Source organism: Chiloscyllium plagiosum, chromosome 32 (assembly GCF_004010195.1).
Source record: "Chiloscyllium plagiosum isolate BGI_BamShark_2017 chromosome 32, ASM401019v2, whole genome shotgun sequence".
In the NCBI taxonomy this organism is placed as follows: domain Eukaryota; kingdom Metazoa; phylum Chordata; class Chondrichthyes; order Orectolobiformes; family Hemiscylliidae; genus Chiloscyllium; species Chiloscyllium plagiosum.
Window position 1 is genome coordinate 22062788 of NC_057741.1, and position 15077 is coordinate 22077864.

Genomic DNA, 15077 nt, shown 5'->3' on the forward strand with positions numbered 1-15077 from the left:
GACTTCCTTTGTCAGCCATGGCTGTCTAATCCCTCCCCGGATAATCTTTCTTTTCTTGGGGATGAACCTCTGTACTGTGTCCTCAATTATACCCACAAACTCCTGCCATTTTTGCTCTACTGTCTTCCCTGCTAGGCTCTGCTTCCAGTCGATTTTCGACAGTTCCTCTCTCATGCCCTCATAATTACCTTTATTTAACTGTAACACCATTACATCCGATTTTGCCTTCTCTTTCAAACTGCAGACTGAACTCTACCATATTATGATCGCTGCTTCCTAAGTGTTCCCTTACTTTAAGATCTTTTATAAAGTCTGAATCATTCCATTGCACTAGGTCCAAAATAGCCTGCTCCCTGTGGGCTCCATGACAAGCTGTTCCAAAAAGCCATCCAAGAAACATTCCAAGAATTCCCTTTCTTTGGATCCAGTCCACCTGCATATTGAAGTCCCCCATGATCACCGTGAGCTTGCCTTTCTGACATGCCTTTTCTATTTCCCGGTACATGTTGCGCCTCTGGTCCCGACCACTGTTAGGAGGTCTGTACATAACTCCCACTATGGTTTTTTTGCCTTTGTGGTTCCTCAATTCCACCCACACAGACTCCACATCATCCGACCCTATGTCATTCAGTGCCATAGATTTAAATTTTGTTCTTAACTAACAAGGCCACCCCGCCCCCTCTGCCCACCTCCCTGTCTTTTCGATAAGTTGTAAATCCTTGCATGAATAAATCTGAGACAACATTTTCACAAGAAGCATTTCAATAAAAGAATCTGAAATGTACACATATGCAGCAAAATTCAATTTAGCTTTGTGAAATGTTAAAGGCAATTCAAAAAAGTGATTCCTTAGGGGCCAGGCTTGAGGCTTTGGTCTCGACATCAAAGCCATTTTCATTTTTATTCCATTTTGATGGGAACTTTTCCAGAAGCAATCAGTTACCACTACAATAAAATACATCTGATGCAGATTGTGAAACGTGACCCTCTAATTGGTATCAAAAACCTGAAAGGTGAGGCAATAATTTCCAACTCACTGTGGTTTCTATGGTATCAGAACCAACAAGATTGGGACAGAGACCATGCTGGATTTCAGATCTTGCTATTATTCAGGTTGGATGTGAAGTGCTGGAGGTTTTGTTCTATCTTCAGATGCTGCTGGATCACTCACACTGCCAGGTTTTTCATTCTGAATTTTACTATAACAAATCTTTGGCAATGATCTCTCCCTTCACAATTCTGGTCAAAGTAGCACTGCACCCTATCACCACATATCAACAGTAATAAAGTTAACTATGAAGAGTACTATATCAACAATTCAAGAGATGCATTGTATCTATCACATGGGGCTGAATTTTCTAAGGGCTGTGAGGTCAAGATTCAGTAAGGGCGGGGGACAAAAAAAAAATCATAATCCCAAAAGCATTCTCTCTATCCCAATAAGTCAGAGTTTTAAATGGGGATGGGGAAGAGGGAGGGAGGTAACCGAGTAACAACACATTAAGCTCGAAAAGCTTGTAAAAGAACCTGAGATTTTGGGATGGGAATTTTGCAAATTTTTCTCCAGCAAGTCTGGTGCACTGTAGCATACAGAGGCATTCCCTTTTCACAAAAGCTATCTGGAAGCCTCATGTGTTTCAGAGTGTGTCCCCTCATGCAACTTACAGTTGGTTCTGAGCAAAATAATGCCAGAATCTTTGAAACTGTGGGTTGGTAAAATGAAGCGACTTTAATATAAAGTAGTCAGGACTTCAGCACGGTCAAGAGCTTATGAATTTCAGAAATTAGAAATAAATCAACTTTTCTCTGTTTGTGGACCTAGTATCCTCATAAACACTTTTTAAAATGAGCCTGGAAAGCAGATTGCTGGGTCAGGAGTCAAAAATAACATTTTTGCCATTGAGCAGAACTTTGACTCCTCAGTCCAGTAGCTGCTTCTGGAAGTGGAAGCCATTCATTGGCACACCAACTTGAGTGTGCAGAGCTTCCCAGTAGCTGCCTAGCCTAGTGGGAACTTTGGCCAAAGGTCATTAGGACACAGGGAAAGATTGGCAAGTAATATAATTTACCTAACTGAAAGTATGTAAAAAATGATAGCTAGATCCTTGAAATATGATCCTTTAAGGTGCATAGCTATATAGACAGTGTGAAGGTGTACTGACATTTGTTTCCACTAGTTTCTGCCGCACACAAACCTCAGATTCACACAGAAACAAGAAAATTTGGAGGGAATACAGGTTGAGGGCTACAAGGAGCTGGCATGAAAGAGGACTGGGGCCTGGGGCAAATCAGCCCCATGAACCTACAAAATAAAAGGACAGGCTCAAGAGACTGAACGACCGACTCTTGTCCTATTTATAGGACACAGAACAATACAGCGTAGAACAGGCCCTTCGGCCCTCAATGTTGTGCCAACCTGTGAACTATTCTCAGCTCATTCCCCATCCACTATCCCATCATCCATGCGCTTATCCAAGGATTGTTTAAATCTCCCTAATGTGGCTGAGCTAACTACACTGGCAGGCAGGGCAGTCCACGCCCTTACCACTCTGAGTAAAGAAGCTGCCTCTGACATCTGTCTTAAATTTATCACCCCTCAGCCTGTAGTTATGTCCCCTCGTACAAGCTGACATCATCATCCTAGGAAAACGACTTTCACTGTCTACCCTATCTAATCCTCTGATCATCTTGTATGTCTCTATCAAATTCCCTCTTAGCCTTCTTCTTTCTAATGAGAACAGACCCAAGTTCTCAGCCTTTCCTCATAAGACTTTCCCTCCAGACCAGGCAATATCCTGGTAAATCTCCTCTGCACCTTTTCCAATGCTTCCAAATCCTTCCCGGAATACGGGGACCAGAACTGTACACAATATTCCAAGTGCGGCCGCACTAGCGTTTTGTATTGTTGCAGCATGATATTGCGGCTCCGGAACTCAATCCCTCTACCAATGAAACCTAACACACCATAAGCATTCTTAACAGCACTATCAATCTGGGTGGCAACTTACATGGACTCCAAGATCCCTCTGCACATCCACACTACCAAGAATCTTTCCATTGACTCAGTACTCTGCCTTCCTGTTATTCCTCCCAAAGTACATCACCTCACATTTAGCTGCATTGAACTCCATTTGCCACCTCTCAGCCCAATTCTGCAATTTATCCAAGTCCCCCTGCAACCTGTAACATTCTTCCAAACTGTCCACTACTCCACCAACATTAGTGTCATCTGTAAATTTACTAATCCATGTGTCTAAGTCATTTATAAAAATGACAAACAGCAGTGGTCCCAAAACAGATCCTTGTGGCACACCACTAGTAACTGGACTCCAGGCTGAATATTTTCCATCAACCACCACTTGCTGCCTTCTTTCAGAAAGTCAGTTTCTAATCCAGACTGCTAAATCACCCTCAATCCCATGCCTCTGCATTTTCTCCAACAGCCTACCATGTGGAACTTTATCAAAGGCTTTACTGAAGTCCATGTATACCACGTCAACTTCTCTACCCTCATCTGCATGCTTGGTCACCTTCTCAGAAAACTCAATGAGGTTTGAGAGACATGACCTGCCCTTGATGAAACCATGTTGACTATCTGAAATCAAATTATTGCTTGCTAGGTGATTATAAATCTTATCTCTTATAATCCTTTCCAAAACCTTTCCTACAACAGAAGTAAGGCTCCCTGGTCTATAATTACCTGGATCATCCCTACTGCCCTTCTTGAACAAGGGCACAACATTTGCAATCCTCCAGTCCTCTTGTACTAAACCTGTAGATAATGATGATTCAAATATCAAAGGCAAAGGCTCTGCTATCTCCTCCCCAGTTTCCCAGAGTATCCTTGGATAAATCCCATTTGGCTCAGGGGACTTGACTACTTTCACTCCTTCTAGAATTGCTAACACCTGTTCATAACTAACCTCGATCCTTTCTAGTCTAATATCTCGTATCTCACCCTTCTCCCCTACAATATTCTCCGTTTCCTGAGTGAAAACTGACGAGAAATGTTCGTTTACCACCTCTTCAATCTCCACAGGATCCACACTCAACTTTCCACTTCTGGCTTTGACTGGCCCTATTCCTACCCTAGTCATCCTTTTATTCCTCACATACCTATAGAAAGCTTTAGGGTTCTCCTTTATTCTATTTGCTAAAGAATGCTTGTTTCCTCTCTTTGCTCTTCTTAACTTTCTCCTTAAATCCTTCCTAGCTGATCTGCAACTTTCCATTGCCTCATCAAAACCAGTAAAGCCAGTAACTTGTCCACAACGTTGCAACTCTAAGAACTAGATGGTAAGGCTTTTTCCTATTTTATTAAGAGTTACTATGAATAAACTGCAGCTTATAAAAATCCAGTTTTCAGCAGCTGAATTTGAGACAATGCCTGTACATCAAAAATCCAAGATTTTTTCAGCTCATGATCACTTCTAATGTGTGCAATTCCTCATTTTTGAAATTTTAAAACACCTTGCAGAGTTGGATTTACCTTATAAATTTTTCTTTAAAGGATAATTCATGATGAAAGACTCAAGAAAGTGACTAGATCATTCTGTTTCTAGAAGAGATTAAATTTTCTGACAGCCTATTGGGCTAATAATATTACAAACATAGTAAAATTTATGAGTAGATTCAAATTTTATTCGGAGATGATTTTATTGAGTTTAACATTGGGATCAATGCAATTGGGAAGGTGAAAGAGAAAAAAAAACAATTATTGTTTCTGCACTTAATTCCTTCTCAGTGGGATCTAAGTTTCAACTTATGTTCTAGTCACAAATACTAAAAAGTGTGTACACATGCAAAGGGAGGAGAGGATAAGATCTATACAGACTTAACAGCAGATTACAATTTATGGGGCAAGAGAGCATAAGCAAAGTGGGACTCCAAATTAAAGCTCATTTCCAACTGTTCTTTGAAAAAAATTGAAAGATGTGATTCAGATCTTTAAAATATTGATGCTATAAATAAAAAAAAATATTACATAACATCAACTATGTACAGTAAATTATAAAATCAAGTTAATATTTACTAACCACGCATAAAGAAAAACTAGGAAATCTTTCCTATAATATGCATTTAATAATTTTAAGGGAGATTAATAAATATCTATCAGATATAGGATAGAATGTCATGAATGTGTGGAGGTAAAATTCATCTATGCATCATGATTCCTCAGTTGCTGAGATCATAAAAATGCCAGATGTGCATTGGTCATAGATAATTCTGCCATGAATAACTAATCTATATCACTGCTTAATTTGGAGGCAATTAACATTATTGCACTTGTTGTCATAGGCCTGCTTTAATAGATAACTATCTGTTCTGTAATCAGAAATGAAATATTTTGTCCTTGTTTTGGATCTAAAAAATCTTACATCAGCTTTAAAAATGCTTTCAAAATGCAAGTTATTGGAAATCAGCCAACCAGCTTTGAGATAGCTTTTACTTTCAAGGCTGCTAAAGTAACTTCCTGAAGGGCCAAAATATCTCAGCCAATACTTTTAACTGCGAAATATGTGTCGAGTTGCAGCATAAAACTTCCCATTCCTATGTGAACAACTGTCATCTGCTAAGCAGTTTGCTTATTAACTTGTTGGGCTGTTGTGTAATAATATATTTGTCACTGCAAGTTTCACCATAATGGCCTACTTACATCACAGGATTTGAGCTGTTAGTTTGAGCAGCAGACATAGCAATGAAACATCGCATAGTAAGCGTGGGCCCATGGAAACCCCATACAGAATTTCCTTGGGCTATTCAGAGACCAAACAGAAATCTAAGTCAAGTATTGTTGGAAAGGAAGTTTTAAAGGTCTGAATTATTTGTCAACTAAATGCTTTAGGAACAGTGCCTTGTATGGTTATTTGCCTTGTCTTTTCAAAGTGTAGTAAACTTGCATAATATATTAATCAGTATATTTGGAATTTGTATTTTGTTTTAATTAAGAAGGCTGATGGATTTTATGTAGTCCTGGGAAAATCAGAAATGTCAGAATGTAACCTGGACAGTGACCTAAATATATAAGTTCTAAGGCATCCTGTGATTTCAGTTCACTGCCGGGGAGTATCCCTGCAGTGTTAAAGGATAAAATGTTTCACTATTGAATTTATGACAAGCCAAGCAAACACATTAAGACAAATAGTTCAACTTTGATTTTAGAACAGAACTGAACATTCAACTCTCATTTCAAAAGAACCCAGAGTTCAATTCAGGAGGGGGAGGCAATGGCCTGGTGATGTTATTAGTTTGTTTTCCAGAAGCTCAATATCTGGGGAACAAGATTCGAATCCCGCCACAGCAGATGATGGAATTTGAATTCCCAAAAATTCTGTGCATTAAGAATCTAACAATCATGATATCATTGTTAATTGCCAGGAAAAACCCATCTGGTTCCCTAAAGGACATTAGGGAAGGAAACTGCCATCCTTACCTGGTTTGACCTACAGATGACTCCTTATCTACAGGAATGTGGTTGACTCTCAACTGCCGTCTGAAATGGCTGAGCAAGCCACTCAGTTGTGACAATTACAAAGTCATAAAAACAAAATGGATCGCCTGGCACCAGAAATAATAACAGCAAAAAAGAAAGCCCTATCGAACTTACAACATCCTCCTTACTAATATCTGGGGGTTACGGCAATAATGTGAGATTGCCTGTAATGTATGATTCCATAACCATCATCACCACCCTTGGATATGTCTTTTCCCACCAACAGGACAGACCCAGCAAAGGTGTTGCCTTCAGAGACCTCAACTCATTTAAACAAAAAGACCTCGACACTGCCTGAACCAACTCTCCCAGGTTAGGGGCAGCACAGGAAGAATACAGAGTAAAGCTCATTCTACTCCTTGAACTAATAGCTAAACTGGAAGTAAAATTTCCTTGATTCTTTGGAACTGAAAAGGCAGCTCCCCTAACACCGTCCCCATTAAACACTCCTGGGACAGGTACATCATGGGGTGAACAGAAGAAAAACTTTCCCCACTCTTTAGACTCAAAGTAAAGTTCCCTCTACACTGCTCCCATCACACTCTCCCAGGAGAGGGCCAACGAGAGAGGTTAAATACAGAGTAAGGGTTCCTCTGTTCATTTGAACTCAAAGTAAACTGAACATAAAGTCTCATCAACACTTCTTCCAACAAACAGCAGGACCAAAGGGTTTCAAAAAAATTCCCTCAATTCTTTCAGGGAGTGTGATGAGACTATGGCTTCAAGCAGTGTTCTTTGGCCTCCTTTATTAATGAAGAAAGCTTCAGACAGATGTCAAATGGTATGCTTAAAGCCAAAAAATTAAACAGCTTCTAAGGCTTTGGGATTTTTTTTTATTTAAAAAAAAACATTGGAACAATAGAAGCAGACTGAATTGGTGGAGTGAAGCTCCCACAGAAGCAATATTTTTAATTTTAGCTTTCTGCAGTTGCTGGGGTCATGAAGTGGAAGCTCTTGCTCCTCTGTTACAGCTAAAAACTGGAGTTCTCTTGCGACAGCTTGAATTGCATGTGAGAATCTACTTGACTGAATTTGCCTTTGCCAAGGGTGTGTTTATGGAATGTTACTATATTGGAATAGTTAATTACCAGTTGTTAATATATGTATGCATGTCATTTTGTTAAACTTTTTGATAGAGTTAGTCAAGTCATTTATTTTTACTTTGACAGTATTTTAGCTATAGCATAAAAATAAAGTTTATTTTGCTTAAAGTCGAGTAGCTTGACCAATCAACTTGCACCCGGAGACACAGAGTCTTAACGCATACCTTTAAATTAAGAAAAAGGTTCAGGTCTAGGCTATCTTCTTAATATATTTTGAAGGGTATTGGCCTAGTCTATAACAGGAGTCCAAATTAAAAAATACTGAAGCAATCCCTGCAGGGGCACCCCGATCAAAACCGAACACAAACAAAAAGTCAAATTGAATCATACAGAACGAAACAAAAACTAACTGAATCAAAATTACATTGTCAGACCGATGATGCACTCAGCCCCTGCATTACCCACTGGTATCGAAAGGCCTCGACTGTGATAGATTCAACACGCCAGTATCAGTCTCCAGGGATACCTGAGCGTGGGTGTAACCGCGAAAAGAGTGGCTGTCAGGAATGACAGGCCCCTCCGTGGCCCACTGCCTGGACCTGTCAATGGTCACCTTAGCCAGGCCCAGGTGCAGATCCACAAGACGGCCCTTCACCCTGTCCGCCCCATGTGCCCGCAGATCAGGAGTATGGAATTGAAGTGCAACCAAAACCTAAGGTGCAGACGATTCTAGAAGAGGCCTCACCAACGACCTGTACAATCTCACCATGACATCCTAACTCCTATACTCAAAGGACTGAGCAATGAAGACAAATGTGCTAAACATCTTAACCACCTTATCTATATGTAATGCAAACTTCAAAGAATTATGTATCTGAACCCTTAGATCTCTCTTTTCTACAACATAATCCAAGGCCCTATTTATTGCATATGTCCTTTTTGTTTTACCAAAATGCAATACCTCGCATTTATCCAAATTAACTCCATCTGGTTTTCAGTCCTTTAACCAATTGATGACGATCTCTTTATAATGCAAGATGAACTCCTCCAATGCACCATAAATTTTGGTCTCATGCACAAACTTACTCATCAGGCCTTCGATAGTCTCCTCTAAATCATTTATATTAATGACAAACTAAAGCGGACCCAGCATCAATCCCTGTGAAACACCATTGGTAACAGGCCTCCAATCCAAAAGACAACTCTCACCATGTCTCCTGCCATGAAGCCAATTCTGTACCCAATTGGCAAGCTCACCCAGAATCCCATGTGATCCAAATTTCCCAACTAGTCTACCATGCGGAACCTTGCCAAAGGCTTTACAGTCCAAATAAACAATGTCGACCGCTCTGCCCTCATCCATTTCTTGGTTACTTCCTCAAAAAAAACTCAATCAAGTTTGTGAGACACAATTTCCCTCATACAAAACCATGCTGACTATCCCAAATCAGTCCTTACCTCTATAAATGCATATAAATCCTCTCTTTCAGAATCATCTCCAAAAACTTACCCACCAGTGAAGTCAGACTTATATGTCTACAGTTCCTAGGCTTTTCCTTTTATCCCTTCTTAAACAAAGGCACAATATTATCCACTCTCCAGTTATCCAGTATCTCACTCATGGTTATATATGATACAAATATTTTTGCACGGGGCCCCGCAATTTCCGCCCTAATTTCCCACAATGTCCTGCTATATACCAGGTCAGCTCCTGGAGACTTATCTACTTTTATATTTTCTAAGATGTCCAGCATTTCCTCTTCTGCAATGTGAACTGTTTTTCAACCATCAATATTTATTTCCCTAAATTCATTTTGGAAACCCAAGGTTGACCCTGGTGGAGTTCAGCCAGTATTTGCTCAGAACAATCACTCTTGCTCCCCATATTAATATGCCATCCTCTACCGTGATCTCACCTTTCGAGGGTTCAGAAAGGTTTCAATTCTGTATGTGATAGACTTTGGATTTCCCCCATTACCTTTCAATTTTGCCAGGACCGATTTGTTTTTCCAAAGTGATAGTGTCAGCTATGATTGGAAGCATGCCCAGAAATTTGAAACCATTATGGATGGATCCAGTGGCAGTACCACCAGTGGTGTATCTGCCAGCAGAACGTAGCTCAATGCACCCACATTCACTACTTAGCCTCCCAGACGGTGTTCCAACTTTAATTATACATTACTATTCGAGTCCACTGCTAAATTCGACCTGAAGCAATGGGCAACACTTCCTTGTCTTAAATATACCTAACAGGAGTCTGTGGCCTGTTATTATTACAAACTTAAGACCATAAAAGTATTGATAGAACTTTGACTCCAAATATGACCACCAAATCTTCCTTCTCTATCTGGGTATCTTGATGCTCTGCATTAGCCAAAATCCTGGATGCACATGCTATGGGGCATTCCTCTCTATTGGGCCAGCTATCAGCTAATATTACCCCAAAGCAGTGCAGGGAAGGATTGCATTTCATTACCAGATCTTGCTTGGGATCATAGTATGCCAACACCTTACAGGGTGATAGAGTATTTCTTCACTTTCTTGAAAGCGATGGCTTGGCTATGCCTCCACTTCCAAGGCTGATCCTTTTTCAGGAGTTGATGCAAAGTTGCCAGGATGGAGGCCAGGTTATGTCTGAACTTTCCATAATAATTCACCAGCCCAAGGAAAGACCGAAGCTCTAGTACAGATATGGGTATCAGGACAGTTTTGATTGCCCTCACCTCATCTTCCAACAGTTGTAACCTGGTCTTGTCAACTCAAATAGGTCATTTAGAGCACCTGGAACACTCATTTATCCCTTCTAAAGTATTAGCCCACCCCAGAGAACCATCTAAATACAACATTCAAATTCTTCAAGTGCTCCTTATTGGTGTTCCCTGTTATTAGCAACGTCTCTAGGGGAATAGTGACCTGGCTAGACTTGTAAAATATTCTCCATCGTCTGCTGAAAAATGGCACAGGCAGACAATAACCCAAAAAGGCAGGCTCATATATTAGTACAAACCCTATTCTTCTGGGAATCCTCATTCAAATGCAATTATGAGAATGCATGACTCATGCCCAGCTTCAGAAAGGACATGTCCGGTGTGATGCTAGGCAATCGTCTACACTCAAGTGGTGTTCCCCATGCTCAGGTCAGACAGGTGAGTGTGTCTACTTCCTTCGGGACACCCTTTGGCACATGCTCCACTTGCCGCATATTCTAATAACAAAGCCAGTTGTAATGCCTGCTTGAATTCCAGTTGGGCTTTTTGCCTGGTTAGGTCATTAACCCCACATACCAAACATTTTCTCAGCATCATATTCAGGATGGTATGCCTCTGCCAGTCACCTTAACTTCGTCAAAACTTTCAATTCAGATTCCCCTGGTTCTCGAACTGCCAAATAAAACCAATAGCATCTCAGAATCAGAGGTGGCTTGGGGTTGTAATAACCCTTAACTAAATCCATCAACTCTTGAAAGGTTTTAGTATTTGGTGGAGAAAGTGAGGTCTGCAGATGCTGGAGATCAAAGTTGAAACTTTATTGCTGGAACAGCACAGCAGGTCAGGCAGCATCCAGGGAACAGGAGATTCGACGTTTCGGGCATAGGCCCTTCTTCAGGAATCTTCGACGTTTCGGGCACAGGCCCTTCTTCAGGAATTCCTGAAGAAGGGCCTGTGCCCGAAACGTCGAATCTCCTGTTCCCTGGATGCTGCCTGACCTGCTGTGCTGTTCCAGCAATAAAGTTTCATCTTTAGTATTTGGTGCCTCAGAGAAAGTTAGGCTCCGAATAACTGAAAATGCTGCGGATCTGCAAGCAGTCAGAGGAATTACTCATTGTTTTTCATCTGCCCAATGTCATTTGCCCAGAAATAATAACGCATTCTTTTCAAATACCGGGACTGGTCTTAAATGGTAGGATTGAATAAGTCAAGCTTCCCAAATAATACCATAATGCCAGAAATGCTTACGCCAACTCAAAGCTGACGATCTCAAGTGAATTTCTTCAGGAGCGAGCTTTGTTCTTGTCGCCACTGAAGTAACTCCAGAGGCCAGTATCCAGTCACCAAGTCACCTTTTATTTACGTGTAAAGTCCTTGACACTGATCCAGACTCAATGTCAGAATGTCTAACACTCCTACTTTTAACCTGTCAGCTAGAGCTCCCTGATAGGAACGCATTCTATAAGGTCCATCTGGCTGACCTTGTTACAAGCACTAGAAACACTATCATTCTCAAAGATAACTAGGGATGGGCATTAATCCTAGTTAGCCAGTGACACCCTAGTCCCAAAGACTTAAAATGGAAAACCAGTTTCCCCTATCAGGTGAATCAAGTCAATTCTGGGCCCTCAGTAACCTCAGTAGAAGTGGTTTCTTATCAATGGAGCTTCTAAGTCAGGAGAGTGTGTGTAGAAATCATATTGCTAAAAAGCTCAGATCATCAGAAGTGAGATAATGCCTGCGGACTGGGAAAGGAATTGTAAGCCATCTCTGCAGTCCAAAAGAGAGATTCTGGAAGTGAATTAAAAAAGGATTTTTTTTAAGTTGAGATAGCAGTCATATTTCTCTGGGAGTGTTTTCAATAGATTGTATCAGGGGAGGCAATGGGCTAGTAGTATTATCACTAGACTGCGAATCCAGAGACCCAGATAATGTTCTAGGGAGCCGTGTTCAAATCCCACCATAGCAGATGGTGTAATTAGAACTCAGTAAGATCTGGAAGAGTCTTACATAAACTGTGAATCCATTGTCGATTGTTGGAAAAGCCCATCAGGTTCACTAATTTCCTTTAAGGAAGGAATATGCCATCCTTACCCTGACTAGCCTACATGCAACTCCAGACACACAGCAATGTGGTTGACTCTTAACCACCTTCAGGGCAACTAGGGATGGGCAATAAATGCTGGCTTGACCAGCAACACCCTCATCCTATGAATTAATTTTTAAAAATGGTAGTGTTGGTAAAATTGTTGACATTTTGTTACGATGATTGTGAGATCTTTATTTGAATCATATAATACTTTCCTTTCCATAATAATGTTCTATTGTCAAAGAATACCTGCAGTCTCGTGTCAGTAGATTTCAGTAACTAACCATTATAATCATCTGCAAAACCTAAACATGTGATCAATCATGTTAGATTCCATTCCAGATCCAATTTCTCCTACATTCTATCAGCTGGGATTATAAAATATGATACAAGATCTGATGGATATCCTACTGACCATCTTTGCTGAAATGGAAATACTGATTATTTAGTACGGGGTACAGATATTTTATGCATAAAAATACATTTTCGTCTGGAGGGAGCCAGCATATAAAAATGCACCATCATGGTCAGCATGAGGAGATACTCGGAGCAAAATTGAATCATAAGTAATCATCCTCTCTCTTCAATCTCTCTTGGCATTTCAAAAGCCGAAAACATTTAATTAACCTTGATCTGATGCAGTCAATTGGTTGAGCTATTATCCACAGTATGAAAACCTGCTCTGGTATATCGTATATTTATTTACTCGATCTTTAGACCACAATGCAAAACCAGCCACAGGGGCAGCGTTCTGATTTAATGACCACCTTCATTTTCACGTTACTTCTGTTAAGGATATCATTCAGATATGGGATGGTCTGGAAGACTACTCCCTTCAACATTTCAGTCCTCATCATAGCGGTCTAACTTAAAAAGATATCACATCAAAGTACAAAACATAAGTTTCAAAAAAAACCTTTATTTTAGACATTGGTCAAAATCAAGACTGGTTCGAAGATAATAAGAAACCATTGACAAGAATCAACATAGAATTGAGTTTAATTTTGTGCGGGTAGAATACTCACAGTTAATAACTGAACCCTCAGTACATTGAGGATCAAAGGAATTACATTTTAAATAGAGAAAGGACTTGAAGATGCCAATGAATGCTCTAAAATAGGACTGACATCATAAAAAAGGATACTACTGGATTGTCATTCATGTTCACATGACCTGCAGCAAAAAGCAGCTGCTTTAGCCCCCCACCCAGTCTAGGTGAGACTTGATTCAATCACATATTATAAAGTTCACTTCTAATTTCACAAAAAAATGATAAAATGAAGGGCATTTGCTTGATGGCAGTCCATCATCCTTGTTTGAGAAGTACATACTTGTTGATGATGCCCAGATCTTAAGAACAGAATTTCTTTTCAAAGAGCACAAAAATGTTAAAACTTGAATTATCTCAATGAACTATTAACATTTTGGTTCTGTACTTCTATTTGTAAGCATTGTCATGATCAATGATACTGTGAAATTCTATAAATCCATAACATTTGTTTAATATATACAATGAATAAAAAGTGATAATTATTCTGTCTTCAGATCTTCTTACTAAATAATACTTTTTTTCTAATATATTCAAACACGTTTAAGAGCATAAGACACAGGAACAGGAGAATGCCATTCAGCATAATCGAGTTTGCTCCATCATTCAATGAGATCATTGCTAATCTGATCATCCTAAACTTCATTTTCTTGTTTTTACACCACAAACTTGGATTCCCTTGAATATACAGAATTCCACCTGTTCATTACCCTTTGAGAGAAGAAATTGAGCAATTTTCAACTCTTCATACTTTTCAGAACCACACTCATTTCTTTGTGATCTATGTTTAGCTAATGAATCTGGAAAATGGAAGAACAAACCTTTTATGGTAAATGACTTAAGTGCTATTCCCCTCTCTCAATATGTGAAGTCAATCTTCAAAGTGGTAGACGACCATTCAGTTTGTATTTAAATTAAGTTAACATACAAATTTATTGAACGAATGAATCAGTGAATAATGTGATCATAGTTATTTATAGTAGGAAGACCTTTTCCCCTCACAGTTGAGTAGATAAACTAAGTCACAATTTTAAAAATTATTATTTGTGGATAAGCTTACAAACGTGCAATCTTTTCTGATGAGTTAACTGATATTTTTTTCTGTGAAGCTTTCAATTAGTTTGCTTTCTGATTATTCAACTCCATGAACAAATTATTGGCTGCTGCAGCTTGTTTGGAATGTTCATATTTGAAACTGGCTTCAAAATAACTGGATGTCATGCATTTAAATGATGAAATCACTTGTTTTTATATCCAATTTACATCAGTTGCTCCCTCAAGCTTAAAAATTACAAGTTATTTGAGTGAAATTTGTAATTTTGTTTCAAGAAAGCTTTTTTTTGTACTTATAATTAAAATTCACTACTTAAACAAAAGAATGGGTGGTCATTTTCTGACATAGCACAAAGTTATTTGCCCCAGTGAAAATGTACAGATTTATTGATAGATCTTTGTTGGGAACAAAGTACTTATCTATCTATATTTGCTTGCATTAGGTAAGACAATAACATTTTCTAGGAACTGATACTAAAGTACAATTTTCTTTCCAAATTCTCTCAGTCTCCTTACTTTGAAAGTTTGTTATCCCTTTTGCAACAGTGTAAGTTTTGACTTCATTGTGACCTATTCAACAAGAAACCTACAAAACAATTGTGTAATTTTGATACATAGTGTCTTAAAACATACCTTAGTTCAC

General features: G+C 39.4%; 1 protein-coding gene across 5 annotated transcripts in view; it reads right to left on the reverse strand.

Moving 5' to 3' along the window:
• The window catches only part of kiaa0232 (KIAA0232 ortholog), a 126707-nt gene that overhangs the window by 18600 nt on the left and 93030 nt on the right, over window positions 1-15077 (reverse strand). The gene's annotated exons all lie outside the window — the stretch shown is intronic.